Consider the following 14,229-nt stretch of genomic DNA (forward strand, 5'->3'; position numbering starts at 1 on the left):
CATATAGTTTCTTTCAAAAGTTACTCCTCCTTTGGTCTTCTTGTCTTTCCTGCACATAATATTATCATAATCTTCCAGTCCTTTGGGATACTGCACCAGCTTTCTAAGATGCTTATTATATGGTTTTGAACTTTCAAAACAAAAAATGGTGTGATTTTCTAGGTTTGCTCATTTTTGTATTAATGTACAGATGTCAAAGACATCTGATTAGATTCCTAATGCAGTATCTCAACCCTGACTTGATTTTTTTTATCCTTCATGTCTCTCAATTCTTATTTATTCTGTCCTATATTCTTTTTCCTATCCATACATAACTAACATGTTTGTGTTCGCATACCCATGTTTCATCTCTAGAATCCTTTTACTAAGCTAGTACATCATTTTTCGTTCCTTATTCCCCTTCAGGTCCCCTAAGGGAAAAAAAAATCATCTTTATGTAATAACTCAGTGAAAAATATCCCCTAAGTGAGGAAGGCAAAGAAGTCCAGATGACACAGTCAGTCACAGATTTATTTACAGAATTTGTTCTATAGAAGTGGAGGTTTTTTCTTATGAGAAGGTTTTCTATAAGGTAATGAATAAAAAGAGTTTGTTGATGGAAAGAGTAAGGTGTTTTTACAAATGTTGATACTGTGGAAAAAGCTTGCAAACCTTGGCATGGATGAGCATTTGTAGCAGACTTCAGCAATTTGCATAAATAAAGCTTTTGGAGGGGAAATTAAATTGGAAAAGGTTATGGAACAGGATTTGGAAAAAGCTCAAGGCACAGAGACATTGAAGAAGCTTCTGTCCGGTTGCAGAGCAGAAGGGACTCACATGCAGCACCTGTCAACACTGAGGATAGAAATGACAGCAGCAGTGCTGCTGCTGATCTGGCTGCTCTGTGACGTGACTTCTTGCTGACCTCATTGCCTGTCAATGGTGTTTAACATCTTACCTCACCAGTTTCCAGAAAGGCCCAAAATTGACAACAATGTGAGAGTGACTTCCTATCATATTCAGTGTATGGACATTTTTTAAACACCTTTCTCTCTCAAAACTGGTGCACTTTTTGTAGGTTGGGTATTTATTTTCTTCACTGTCATAGAGCTGTCTGTCTTAAAGAGTTCCACTGAGTAATGTGAAGGAGGGATTGCAAATTAGAATGTTTGTTTATAGGCATTGGAAGAAATTACACTTGAGTTCTTCAATCCTCACTCATATAACAGTTATTAGAGATGAGATATCTGTTTTACTCTAAAATAATGTTTTGAGAAGAGTGAAGAAGTCATTGCTTGACATTTTCACTAAGCTTTGCTAATGTGTATGTATAGATATTTCATAATATTGTAGTTCTGTGCTTCTCAACACTGAGGAAAAAAATCCCTGTAGTTTATTTAAAAATCATAATATACACTTTAATTACATATCACATTTTTCTTTGAGTAGCATCAGTGAATATCTTTAGCAAGTACACTTCAGTCACTGAAGTAGATGGCTTTTTGTTGCTGAAACTGAGAACAAATCCTTGACATTCTTGTAGCAACATAAGGATAGCACTGTCACCAACATTAGATTCTTATGCTAGTCTGCCTTTCTCAAATAGGTGTTTGGAAGAGGAGTAAAAGAAACACCAGATATAAAAAAGAAGCTGTGGAGAATAAAAGAGGATAGTTGTCAACATGCCAATGAAAATCTATTTTAAAAATATAGGCTAGAGTAAGCAACTTGTGAGTGACACTGGATGGAAATTGGAAAAGTAAACACAATGAGTCATAAGAATAAAAACATTCAATGGGATGTATTACCATTTAATTTATGTGACCTTTACAGCCTCCTAAGAATCACCTTTACTTTCTATTTGGAGCCATTAATCCATTGGATTCTAATAAATTAATTTGGGACCTCAAGTAACCTTCCTCCTCTTTGTCTAAAATCCTAACCTTCTTGTAACTGCTTGCTTTACTGTAAAGCAAGATATAAATGAAAATAGGACATTTTAAATGTTCAGCATTGCTTCTTCCATGCTGACAGTAGCATTGGGTCAATACGTTTTTTTCTTGCCAGGTGCAGCAAATGATGTTTGTAGCAATATGACAGAGATCCAGTCTGACATAAACTTCTCAGAAGTGAGAAGCTGGATGACACCCTGTAAAAATATCAAGGCAGATTGGATAAAATAGTAATTCTTTATCTACTAGTTAAGTCATGGTATGCATTGGATGGAAATGGATTTGCTTGCCCTGGAGTGATTTTGATAAGAAATGATTGCTATTTCCTATATTGACAAATATAGGAAAGTGTCTATATACTGGAAAGTGCAGAAAGTGTCTGAATATATTGTTTTATGTGTACTCTTGTACACATAAAAAAAGCTGTATCTTTATGGATTTATTTCTTAGCCAGCTTTTAGAAATTGGTAATAACAGAAGACGGGAGATTCAGATTTTTCTCATGACTTTGTAACCCAAGAATTGTAAGGAGAGTCTATCACATATAGATATGTCTATCACATTTTTTGATCTTTTATGGTGTTCTCCTCCCTCTAAGTGATTTGAAATCTGGTGATAAGAATGCACAGATCATCTGGTTCTTGATATCCAAAAAGAGTAACTTTATTGAAAATAACTTTCTGTGAGGGAAGAGGAAAAAAATGCATGGATTTTCTGGATTAAACCTGGCAGGGAGTAGGCACCACACAGCTGCTCTGTCACTCCCCCTCCTGTGGGATAAGGGTGAGAAAGGGAAGGGTAAAAGTGAGAAAACGCATAAAGACACTTTAATAGAAAAAGCAAAAGCTGCTCACACAAGCAAAGGAAAGGAAGGCAATTAATTCACCATTTCCCATGGGCAGGCAGGTGTTCAGCCATTGCCAGGAAAGCAGGGATCCATCGCATGTGGCAAAGGTGATGTGGGAAGACAGACATTGCTCCTGATGTCATCCACTTCCTTTTTCCCTCAGATTTATTGCTGAGCATGATGTCAGATGACATGGGACATCCCTCTTGTTAGTAAGGATGGCCTGTCCTGGTTGTGTGTCCTCCCATCTTTCTTGTTTACCCCCAGTCTACTCACTGGAGGGATGGGGCAAGGACCAGAAAAAGGCCTCAACACCAGGCAAGTGCTGCTTAACAAGAAGGAAAACATCCCTGTGATATCCACACTGTTCCCAACAAAAATCCCAAACACAGCACCATAAAAGATACTGCAAAGAAAATTAATTCTACCATAGACAAAATCGGTAGAATGAGAAAATGAATTGAGGGATTCTAGTATGTTATGCACCTAGTGGGATTAAGTGGTGAGTTTTCTTTTTGCCTTAGTTGAATAACATTTTTAAGTATTGATTATTTTACAGAAATACTTTGTGTTTATCCAAACTATTACTTTATAATGACAATAAACTATATGTAAAATATCTCAGGTATATGCTGCATATATCTCTATATATTTCACATTTTGAAAGGGTTTGCCTTCAAATACACAGAATTATCAAATTTCTGTTGTCCTAAGAAGAACAGCTTTTTTTTTTTTTTTCCAGATAGTTTTCTTAGGCATCTGGGTGGTACATACATCTTATCATTTCAGTTATGAGGCTGACATGGAAATATATTTGTAACTGAACAGACACTTTGAGAACATTTCTAATTCTAAGAATTGGAATTAGAGATTTTTTTTTTTTTTTTGCAGTCCTTTTGTGGTTACTCATTTGTGATCTCTACAAGAGAGAATTCACTTGCTGTTCTTGAGATTTGGTAAATTTACAGAAAAACATTTTTGAGAGAAAAATGTGTAGATACTGCTTAGTACAGCATCACTTATTCAGAAATTATATCAAAATATTGCATATAATATAGGACAAGGTAGGAATAAGTCTCTGTAACACTTTACGAAGTCTTAACTGCAAAGATCAATATATCATTAATCACTTGTAATTTCTTTCTATTTAAAAAGAGGACTGTTGTTTAAAAAAACATATAGTTAAATTATCAGCTGTCGATATTTTAGTGAAACAGTCCCTTGTTCTAAAAAAACAGTCTCAAAAACCCAGAACTCAGAGACCAGATGGTAATTGACAGGTGTAAGTTATTCCTATATACTAATTGTATTTCTCTTGTACAATTTTTACTCAGTCACATTAAATACAAATAAACAAGATTTTTTTCGCATAGAAATATGTTTTTAATTCTAATTGAGGTCCAATGGTAATTAAACTATAAACATTTGCTTTACAATTATAAGAGTATTTTATTCATCTTAGATCCAAAAAAGAAATAAAAAAAAAAGAGAGGTAATTATAAACTGTTGTAAATACTGCATGCATCAATTACTTATTTAAAACCACAGAATTCACAGTACATCAGGTATATTGCTATAAATCATTGAGTTTTACTGGGATAATTGTAATCCTACAGGAATATGTCAGGAAAAATATTGATTTTATAGCTATTTGTAAGAATGTATCATTTTAATTAGGACTGTTTGTTGTTTAACAAAGGAAGTAATTGGATAAACCTATAAAGTATGAATCCATCTTCCCTTTGACCATGACAGCTACTTTGCTATTCTAATATAGTATTCCTAAACTCTCAGACAGCTTCTTGTGATCTTGCTAGCTAAGTGTGACATCATATGCATTGTTTGGATTTTGTTTTCTGGATTTTTGGTTTTGTTGTGGGTGCAGTTGGAGAATGATTGGATCAAAACATCAAGACTCATTGTCACTTTGGATATGGTGTGGACAGGCCAAGACTCTGCCTAGCAGGGCCTCTTGCAGGTTTGTATTTTCAGTTTGGACTAAAAAGAGCTATTAGGGAAAAAATATTTTGGCTTGGTGTTACATGGGATGTGCAGGGCTGGTTGAACAGCTAATATTGGTTGCTGTTTTATGAGTGTCCAGCAGCCATGTAAAAGGAATCTGTTGTGATAGGGGAAAAAAAATAAAGCAAGAAAGAAAAAAACACAGAAAAAATTAGCAGAGGTTATTGGAGGGGACTTATCAGAGAAACAGAAGTGAGTTTCCTTGAAACACAATATTGAAAAGAATGAGCAATAAAATAGAAATTAATAGCAAAACAAAGTCTTGTTAGTTTTAGCTTGTTTTCTCTTCAGAATATATTTTCTATCTTCATATATTATTCTTGCTAATATATACTTTGCTGAATAAGCATCCCTACAGCTGCAAAATTTTTACATGCACACATACTTACATACACAGAAACAAAACAAATAAGACTTTGTACCCACAACTAGAACCTTTATCAGCTATCCAACCACCTCTCAGATGGCACTTACAATAAGGCCTTTACTGTATAAAAAGCTCCAGTATTGTAATTCCAATTCCAGAGCCATTCATGGAATTTCCTGACAGAATTCAGATGAAAAAGAAACCAACTAACACTAAAAATCTATACAAAAGTCTAAATTTCTCCATATTCCTCAAATTTTTTTTATTTTGATATTCTGTTATTCCTAGTTCCTGATTATTTTAACAAATAATTACTGACCATTTAATTGCTTGTATGACTCTTTACTTCATTCATCTAGATTTCAGTTTTATCCAAAAGGAGAATTTCTCATTTCTCTTGGCTGAAAAGGATGAAAACTCTCCATCCAATGCTCGTTTTAAATAATATGCCAATAAACGCTGTAGGTGCTGTATATTACCGGCCAATTGCCAATTCACTCTATTCCAGTGTTCCAGTTCCAGTTCTGAAGACTGGTTGGCCAAAAAATGTTACGTTTCAAAAAAGTAACATGTTGTCAAGGTAAACCTTACATAAGTTCTCACCTCCAAATCATTGCTTTATGAATAGTAAAACCAAAATCAAGCAACCAACCAACCAAAACCAGCAACAAACCAAACTAAACCAAAACAAAAAAAAAAAACCCAAACAACCAAAACCAAAAAAAGCAAACCAAAAATAGCAGAAAGTTACTTTGAAAACATCTCGGATTAATTCCAAGGTCTGGGTAGTTTCGCAGGCATTTTTCAGTTTTCTTCCCCTTACAGCTCTTTTAAGTACAAGGTAATCTGTAATTACATGGGATTATTCCTGGCTTTCTTAAATCAAATCACTGTGTCCATTCATTTTCAGTTGTTCTGGAAGATCTCTACTTTCTGAGTTCAATCAAATATAGCTGCACACACACCACTATGGGCTAATCATTCCTTTTAATTTACACGGAGTCAGACTTTTTTGGTTGCTACTTAGTCCCTCTCCTTGCAAAAAGTCATTACTTTGGAATGTCTTTATGCCTTACACCATGGATGTTGCTACTTTATTGCTTGCTGCTAAGCAGGATTTAGGTGTAGGAAAGGAGATGCAGGGTGCTGATTCCCTTTAGTCCTAATTTTTCTTCTCACTCTCCACTTTATCCTGTTTGTCAGTATGAGCGCTATTAAACTACTGATTCTCCAGGCACTGAAACTGTGAAACAAACCTTCAAGCTGCAACCCCTCATGCAGAAGTTGCAAATGTCCTCCTGACTTTGCCTTATTTCTTGGATGTTTTGAAGAAAAAGGCTGCTTATGCTTACCCACATAACTTCACTTAATACTCCACTGACACACAGGTTTGTTTCTTCATTGGGTGCAGCAAAGCAGATATTTTCCCTATGGACTGAGGAGATTTTGCTTGTTATTCTATTTTGTACTCGCTCATTAGTTCACACTCAATTATGTCAATGTTCTGTTGTGGCATTGGAGTCCCTGGGTGAGCGAGGATAGGTTGGATTCAGTCTACACAGGGACTCCCAGCCAATGTCTTCCAGTTCTCAATGCAGATGTAGCCCTGGCCAGAGAGCTGGATGGGCTAAGCCTTCAACCAATCACATGTGTAATTGGGGCTCCTATAAAAGGAACAAACTGAAGGCTGTTTGTCACATGGAGCTTTGGGGTATGTGTGTTGTCCCTGTCTCCAACCACTGACCCCACAAAATGTGGATTTTAAACCTAATATTCTATCACTTGAGTTATGCAGCTAAAATAATTTCAGTATATTTATATCTCGCCAGAGCATTGCTTTATCCTACAGGCAGGAGCTTATTATTGTTTTCTTGTCTACCACACATCTTCCTTACTGAGAAGGCAAATTATCTAACTTGACTAATAGTAAATGTATTGCTAGTCATATATTAATGACCTCACCAAGCAGGCTTGGAACAGGGCACACAAGTATGGGATACAGAATAAAAGCCTCTCAGAAGAAGTTAAATGAAAGACCACACAGTGTTGTATGCTGAGACTTCAAAAGGTGCAATTTGCCTTCTTGCCTGTGACATAATTTCTCTGCAATCTCAGGTGATCCAGAACGACAGAATAATATTTTATTATTGTGTTCTGTAGAGTCAATAGAAGAGAGTATATTCCTTTTCTGTATCGTAGATGAAGCAGTAGTGAACACCATAAAGATTGCTAGTGTTGCTGTAACTAATGATCCAAGATGTTACAGATGAGGCATAATTCTTTTAATAATGTCAAAATATTTTGCTAGCCTATCTGGATGTATTTGACAAAAATGAAAACTGTAATCCAAAACATTCTTACAGGCAGAGAAACACTTTCTATCTAAAATTGAAAAAAAGGGAGTTTATACAGAAGTTGAAGAAATTTCTCTAATTTAAATTGGATAGCTATCAATTGCAATAATTCTGCAAAGAAAAAATGTATATACATATATATTTGCCACCAATGAAATAGACTGGTATGAACATAGTGTTGTGGAGAATAACAAGAGATATTTAGCTCTCAAGGGAAAGACACATTTAGTTTGTTTATAACCTGCAGACATACAGAGGTTAAAAGGGAAGGGAGAGAGAAAGTGATGCACAGTAAAAAGATAAAATCACTTGAGTTCATTGTTTTTTTCTCCTAGATGAGTTTTGAAGTTCTGTTCAATGTTTATCTTTGAAAGGTGTTTTGTTGGTTACCCTTGAAGATCAGGACAGAAAGATCAGAGAGGAAATAACTGTTTTGAATAAAATCCTTTTAGTGGCAGCTAGATATAGCCCTTACCAATTACCCATGCAAGGTCATTTCCAGTCCAAGTGATTGCTGATTTCCACTCATGTATTTCTCAGAAAAGCACACAGCAAAGAGTGTGAAATGTGTAACATTATGGGTGGGGAGGGGGTGGGGGGAAGTAGAATTCAGTGATTTAGTTCTCCAGAGAAGTGTTCTTCTTGGGAAGAGTTTCTCCTGACATTATCACATTATTGATGCAGGCCTTACAAGTGTTTTTCAGCACATTGATTTTTTTCCTGAAATAATTTTCAAGTATTTGGTTTTTTTCAAGAAGTATTCTATGTCCATGACACTTGGACAGGAAAAAGTAGGCATGTCCTTATTTGGCTTTTATCACAAATTTAGTGGCTCTCTTCAGGCTTTCTCTGCAATAGTCCAATATTATTACTGTCTCCTCAGATGCTATGGTCAACACCAAAAATTGACAATATATAGAAGGCCAGCAAACTAACATATATATCTCTGTATAACCATCATACATGACAGATGTATCAAAAAAAGTTGTACAATACAAATATGTTCTTAAATGTCAAAAGATTTGTCCAGTGAATATTTCTGAAATCCACAGGTTTAACTGACTTTTCCAGCTCAGCTTGGGAGCCCAACAGAATCTATTGCATTGGCCTGCCCTCTTGTACCTTGAAAGCTGAGACACAAACAGAGATTGTATAAAGCATAGAACTATACAGATACTACAGAAGGCATTCAGAACACACTTGATCCAAGTGTGGAACCCAGGGTCAGACTATGCATAATTTAATTTATCCTATCAATGTCTACCTCTCTTTTTATATACAGCAGTGTTATTATATGTACAAATGATGTTTTCTGAGCATGAAAAGCACTCTTGAATGCCACTGTAACTATAGTACAGATTTACAGTGCACAGAAATATTCTTAAAGTGAAAATTTCCTTGCCTCCAAAATTTCTAATTGACCTGTGTCCATCATCAGTTTATCATGTCCATGCTTATATATTCCTTAAGAGCAGATACCCTTTCACAATACCAGTCAAGACACATCCTTTTCATTACTGAGATATGCAAAAAAAGGTAATTTTTTTAATACAATTTGCAGGTTTTTGCATTTAATCCCTCTGAAAAAGTAATTTTGAAAAGTGTCACATGCAGCCTGCTGTGTAGTGGTTTAAAGTAAGAACCATTTGGGATGAAGGAGCTCTTCTTGCATACCTCATACAACAGATAGTTTCACATTGCGCAGGCAAACAGGCTGAAATATTATATTTCCTGAATTGAAAACACTTCATGATGCTGCAATGTACTGCAGATTGTCTAATGTAAGGCACAAAAGGCTACAGACTGTTATAAACTATGCATGTATCTGTTATATTCTTAAGAGATTTCTTGTCATGGTTTGACATTTGTAACAGCTTATGAACAAGCTTATAAAAGAGGATCCATAATTCTGACTCACTGAAAGGGAAGAAATTTTGATCATTTCCATTCAGCCACAGCAAACAAGTATAATGAATATTTACAATCCTTACAATTTCTTTTTTTTTCCATAATATCAGATCATCATGGTCCAACAAACACCAGTTACCCCATGAGGAGACTTTTCCTTTCCTAGATTAACTGCGAACAATACAAAAAGCCATAGCAGAATTTTAGCATGCTACAATAAAGTAATTGAGCACAAGGTGAAACTTCAGACACTTTAAGAAACATTTATAGGAAAAAATCCAAATGCATTGCAAATGTACCTTCCTGTTTTTCAAGATTTTATTTTCCTTCCAAATATGAGGTTTATGAAATTTGTCAATAACTGAATGAATTTTGCAATACTTACACTTTTGTTCAAATAAGCTTGGGAAATAAAATAATGTATTTCACAAATTTTCTTAAAATTTGATCCTCTTGTTAATTTCAGCTGTGATTTTTCGTGAGAAATGGTTGCTTCCATTTCTTCCTGACTGCTAAGAAAGAATGTAATCCTTCTGCTATCATCTAATTAGCAGGAATGTGACTATCCATGCTGCAGGCACAGGCACTAACACAAGTTTGAGGAGCCACTGTGTAGACATCAATGAACACTTTATTAAATTACACAGTTTTCTAAGCAGGCACAGTCACTCAATGCCCCAATTCTTTACACTTTAGTGAACTGCCTCTGCTCTCTAAAGCTGTAAGGTTTCAGCCTGAGCTGAAGATATAAACTCCTGATGAGATTAGAGGGAGTTTTTAGATATTTGGCACGCTTCTGTGCTTATTCTATTTCCCGAATAAGGCTTAGAGTTTGCTGGCAGGTGAAAGCATTGGATAGCAAAGGCTAGGAGATTTAAAATTCCACCTGCCCTGAAGGAAAAGAATGTCTTTCTCTTAACTGTTCAGCATTATTCATTATAATTCACCCTGCTCAGGCAAATTTCATTACAGGGAGAAGGAATAGTCACCAGGTCTAGATATTCAATGACCTCTCAGGTTTCATTCTTGGCAAAATTAATGTGGAATTTTCTGATATTTTTATTTCCTGAAAAGCCATGGTCTGTCAAAGATGAGATGTAAGGAAAAATAAAAAGAAAATAGGGATAGAGGAAGGGGCGGAAGGAAGGGGCGGAAGGGAGGGAGGGAGGGAGGGAGGAGGAAGGAAGGAAGGAAGGAAGGAAGGAAGGAAGGAAGGAAGGAAGGAAGGAAGGAAGGAAGGAAGGAAGGAAGGAAGGAAGGAAGGAAGGAAGGAAGGAAGGAAGGAAGGAAGGAAGGAAGGAAGGAAGGAAGGAAGGAAGGAAGGAAGGAAGGAAGGAAGGAAGGAAGGAAGGAAGGAAGGAAGGAAGGAAGGAAGGAAGGAAGGAAGGAAGGAAGGAAGGAAGGAAGGAAGGAAGGAAGGAAGGAAGGAAGGAAGGAAGGAAGGAAGGAAGGAAGGAAGGAAGGAAGGAAGGAAGGAAGGAAGGAAGGAAGGAAGGAAGGAAGGAAGGAAGGAAGGAAGGAAGGAAGGAAGGAAGGAAGGAAGGAAGGAAGGAAGGAAGGAAGGAAGGAAGGAAGGATCAAATACTAAAAAGCTGTAACTGCTTTGGGATTTCAGTTAGGTTTTATAATATATGAAGCAGAGGACTACCCTCTTTGTAAAAGAAAAATCTCTACTAATAGTAAATATGGATGTTTTAGAAGACAGCATGGCTATAGGTTAAACACAAAGAAGATAATTATTTAGGAAGATACACATGAGATGAATTGGAGGAAGAAAGAGATAAATTCACTATCAGGGAGAGTATAGCAGAAAATTTATGGGCTAAATACAACTACAAATTCTTATGGAGGGAAATTCAGAAGACTAGCAGGACCTTCTCTAAACCATGTGTCTAGGACTGTATCATTTGATGTGGAAAAGCATCTTATGCTGGCTGGCAAGCAAGAGAATTTCAGTTGCTCTCAACCCACAAAAGCAAATCTAAAGCCACTTTAGAGATTAAATCAGATAAATGGAAAAGGATGTAGTTGATCTGGAATGAACAATCCATATTCATATAGGAGAATAGGGTGACCAGTGGTTGCAGTGGTCACTGGTAGCAGTGGCACCAGACATAGAAAGATATAATGAAAAGGAATAATGGCATGGAAAAAGAAAGGATAGAATTCAATGGGATGAAACGTGAAAATATCTTGAGAAATACTCTGGTCATACCAGCTGGAGGCAGCCCATTCCAGAAAGCAGTTTGCTCAGACTGTCCTTCAAATCCTTCAGTCACATCTCATTCCAGCTGCCAGCTATCCCTGCAAATATATGGGAAGCTTTAGTTAACACTTAACCTAAATCACCGTGGCTGTGAATGAAGTAAATTGCTTAGACTATCAGTGGTGGGCATTGAAAATAATTTCTTAATTTCAAGAAGTGGTTCTAAAAACTACAACCATAGCCCTTTCTTCCTTTTGTTTTCTTTCTGTAGACTGCGTAGCTAGGTGTTGTTGTTCTTTCCTTAAAAATAATTTTTTTTCCTTGGTATTTTGTTACTAGCCTGATATCTAATAATTTGCATGTTACAAATAATTACATGTGTGCTCAAAACTAAATGCTGAATTTACAATGGGGCTGAGTGGAGAGGAAGGACTATTTCATACTTCTTAAAAATAATATTCCTGTCCACATATCTTCTTTCCCATTTTCTTTTTCTTCTTTTTGAAGACAAGTGATAAAAAATCCACTATATGGAAATTGCTCAAAACCATTATACTTCTTATGCATTATATTCTCCAGAACTGTGCCTGGGTAGTTGTTGGGAGGACAGGGTTAAAAGCAGAAGAGTGGCAAGGGAGGATGGTAGAATCTCTCAGGTGACCTTGCTTCGGGGAATGCCAAGGTCTGGAGAATAACAATGCAGGAAACCTCACATACTACACCTACTGCTGATGATGTCTGTCGGTGGTTTGAGAGATTTGGAGGCAGTCTCACAGACCTGCTTGAGCTCCCTGCTTTGGGAGAGATCAAAGCAAAGATCATAAAAGCCACAGATGAGATCAGAGCATAGTGGTAAACTACATGTGCACAGGGCCCTGAGAAATGTGTGTAAACAGCAGGGCCGCTGTCCATCAGGGTGGACTGAGCCTGATGGTGCCTGCATTCCCTCCTGGCTCTCTCTGCCCAGTGTTGCTTCAGGATCCTCTGGTTAGCGAGTAACGAAATTATTTTGCTCTTTTCATTTCAGACATGGGTTTGCGGTTGTTCTGGCTGCCTGCCTGTGTCAACTCAACACAGTAGTTTATTGTTATGCTGTGCAACCTCTTATGATCTTTCCACTTTTTTGCTACATCCTGCAAATTTCAGATAGTGGCTTTATTTTTTTTTAATACTTTGATTTTCTATCTTTAATTCAGCAGGGAGGGCTTATATACTCTATAAATTTACTAAATTAACTGTATACTTCTTCATCCTTATCATGTAGCAGAGTACTGAGTAGCTGCCCCGTGAAACTTAACTCAGTATATGGAGTGAGATAGGAAAGAGTCATGTAACAGGGAGAGCAGAGTGCCACATGTAATAAAATGCAGTGGGTACCTCACAATTTACAGCAGTTATAAAGATTCAAATAATGTTTGCATGTTCAGAAGTCACCCACCATTTAGTCACTGCTGCCTGTATAACTTCTCCCCCAAAACTTTATTGACAGTGGTAGATTTAACTATCTATGTAGAAAACTGCTATAATAGTGTGGCACTCTCAATGTCTTACTGTCAGAAAAGTTATATTCACTGTATGTGGAGAGCTAAGATTTATTATTAGCTGTTGTTATCCAGATAACCTAATTAACACAAAAAATCCTCATTCATAAACAGTTAAAATTGTTATGCAAAATAACTTAGTAATACCTTCTGCCTTTTCTCTGGTCTTCTGCTCACTCTTTGAATGTCCCACTCTGTCTTATGCCTAAGGGTTCCACTCTTCTGTAAGAAGACAAGGGGGAAGTTTTGATGAGGCACCCAGAGGTTTTTAGAGGGTGGAGGACTATATTCTTCACAGGAGGGCAACTGGGAAGAGTGGGTTTCAATACCTTTTTCCTCTTCAGTTTAACATCAGCTTGGAGTTATCTTTTCCATGTTTTGGATTTTTCTTCACTTAACTATAGTTGCGGATATCCAATTACTGAACTACCAGTGGAACATAGATTGCATCCTTAAACTTCCACTTTGAATTTAGTATAGTGCATGTTTACTTGTTTTGGGTTTTTTTTAATAGCTAGAATTTTTAGTACGTAAATATACTTTAAAAAAAGACATAAGGCATGCTTATATATAACCTCCCGTAGCCCAAAAAATCGGCTTCTCTAGCAAAAGTTGTAAAATTCAGTATTTCCTTTTCCTTTGTTTTCTCTGCTCGTTTTTCAGTACATTTCTCCCCAAAACACTCCTTTGAATGAAGTAGTTTTGAGGATTAGGAAATATTATTAGTATTAAAAATTATAATAACTTATCCCTGAAATGGTAGTTGTTGGGGTTTTTTTGTGTAGTATTTTGTGTAGTATTGGACTATGTATATTCAACTCAAATTCCTAAGCAGATTAATGGTTACAGGACTTCATAAACAAGACTGAATTATAAGGTTCAAAGGTATAACTGACTACTTGCAAATTCCTGTTATAATTCAATAATTTGAAGTGTGGTCACTGTGGTGTGCAAGGGTTCTGCTAGAAGCTATAAAATAAGCAGCTTATTGACAATTTACCAATTATCTTCTTAGTTCAGAATCAAACAATTAAATTATGAATTACTTCAGTT

The 14,229-nt window shown here is 36.3% G+C and overlaps 1 protein-coding gene across 3 annotated transcripts in view; it reads left to right on the plus strand.

Moving 5' to 3' along the window:
• CDH10 (cadherin 10) overlaps positions 1 to 14,229 on the plus strand; it is a 93,322-nt gene that overhangs the window by 19,995 nt on the left and 59,098 nt on the right. The gene's annotated exons all lie outside the window — the stretch shown is intronic.

The sequence above is a fragment of the Melospiza georgiana genome, chromosome 1 (assembly GCF_028018845.1).
Source record: "Melospiza georgiana isolate bMelGeo1 chromosome 1, bMelGeo1.pri, whole genome shotgun sequence".
Taxonomy (NCBI): Eukaryota; Metazoa; Chordata; class Aves; order Passeriformes; family Passerellidae; genus Melospiza; species Melospiza georgiana.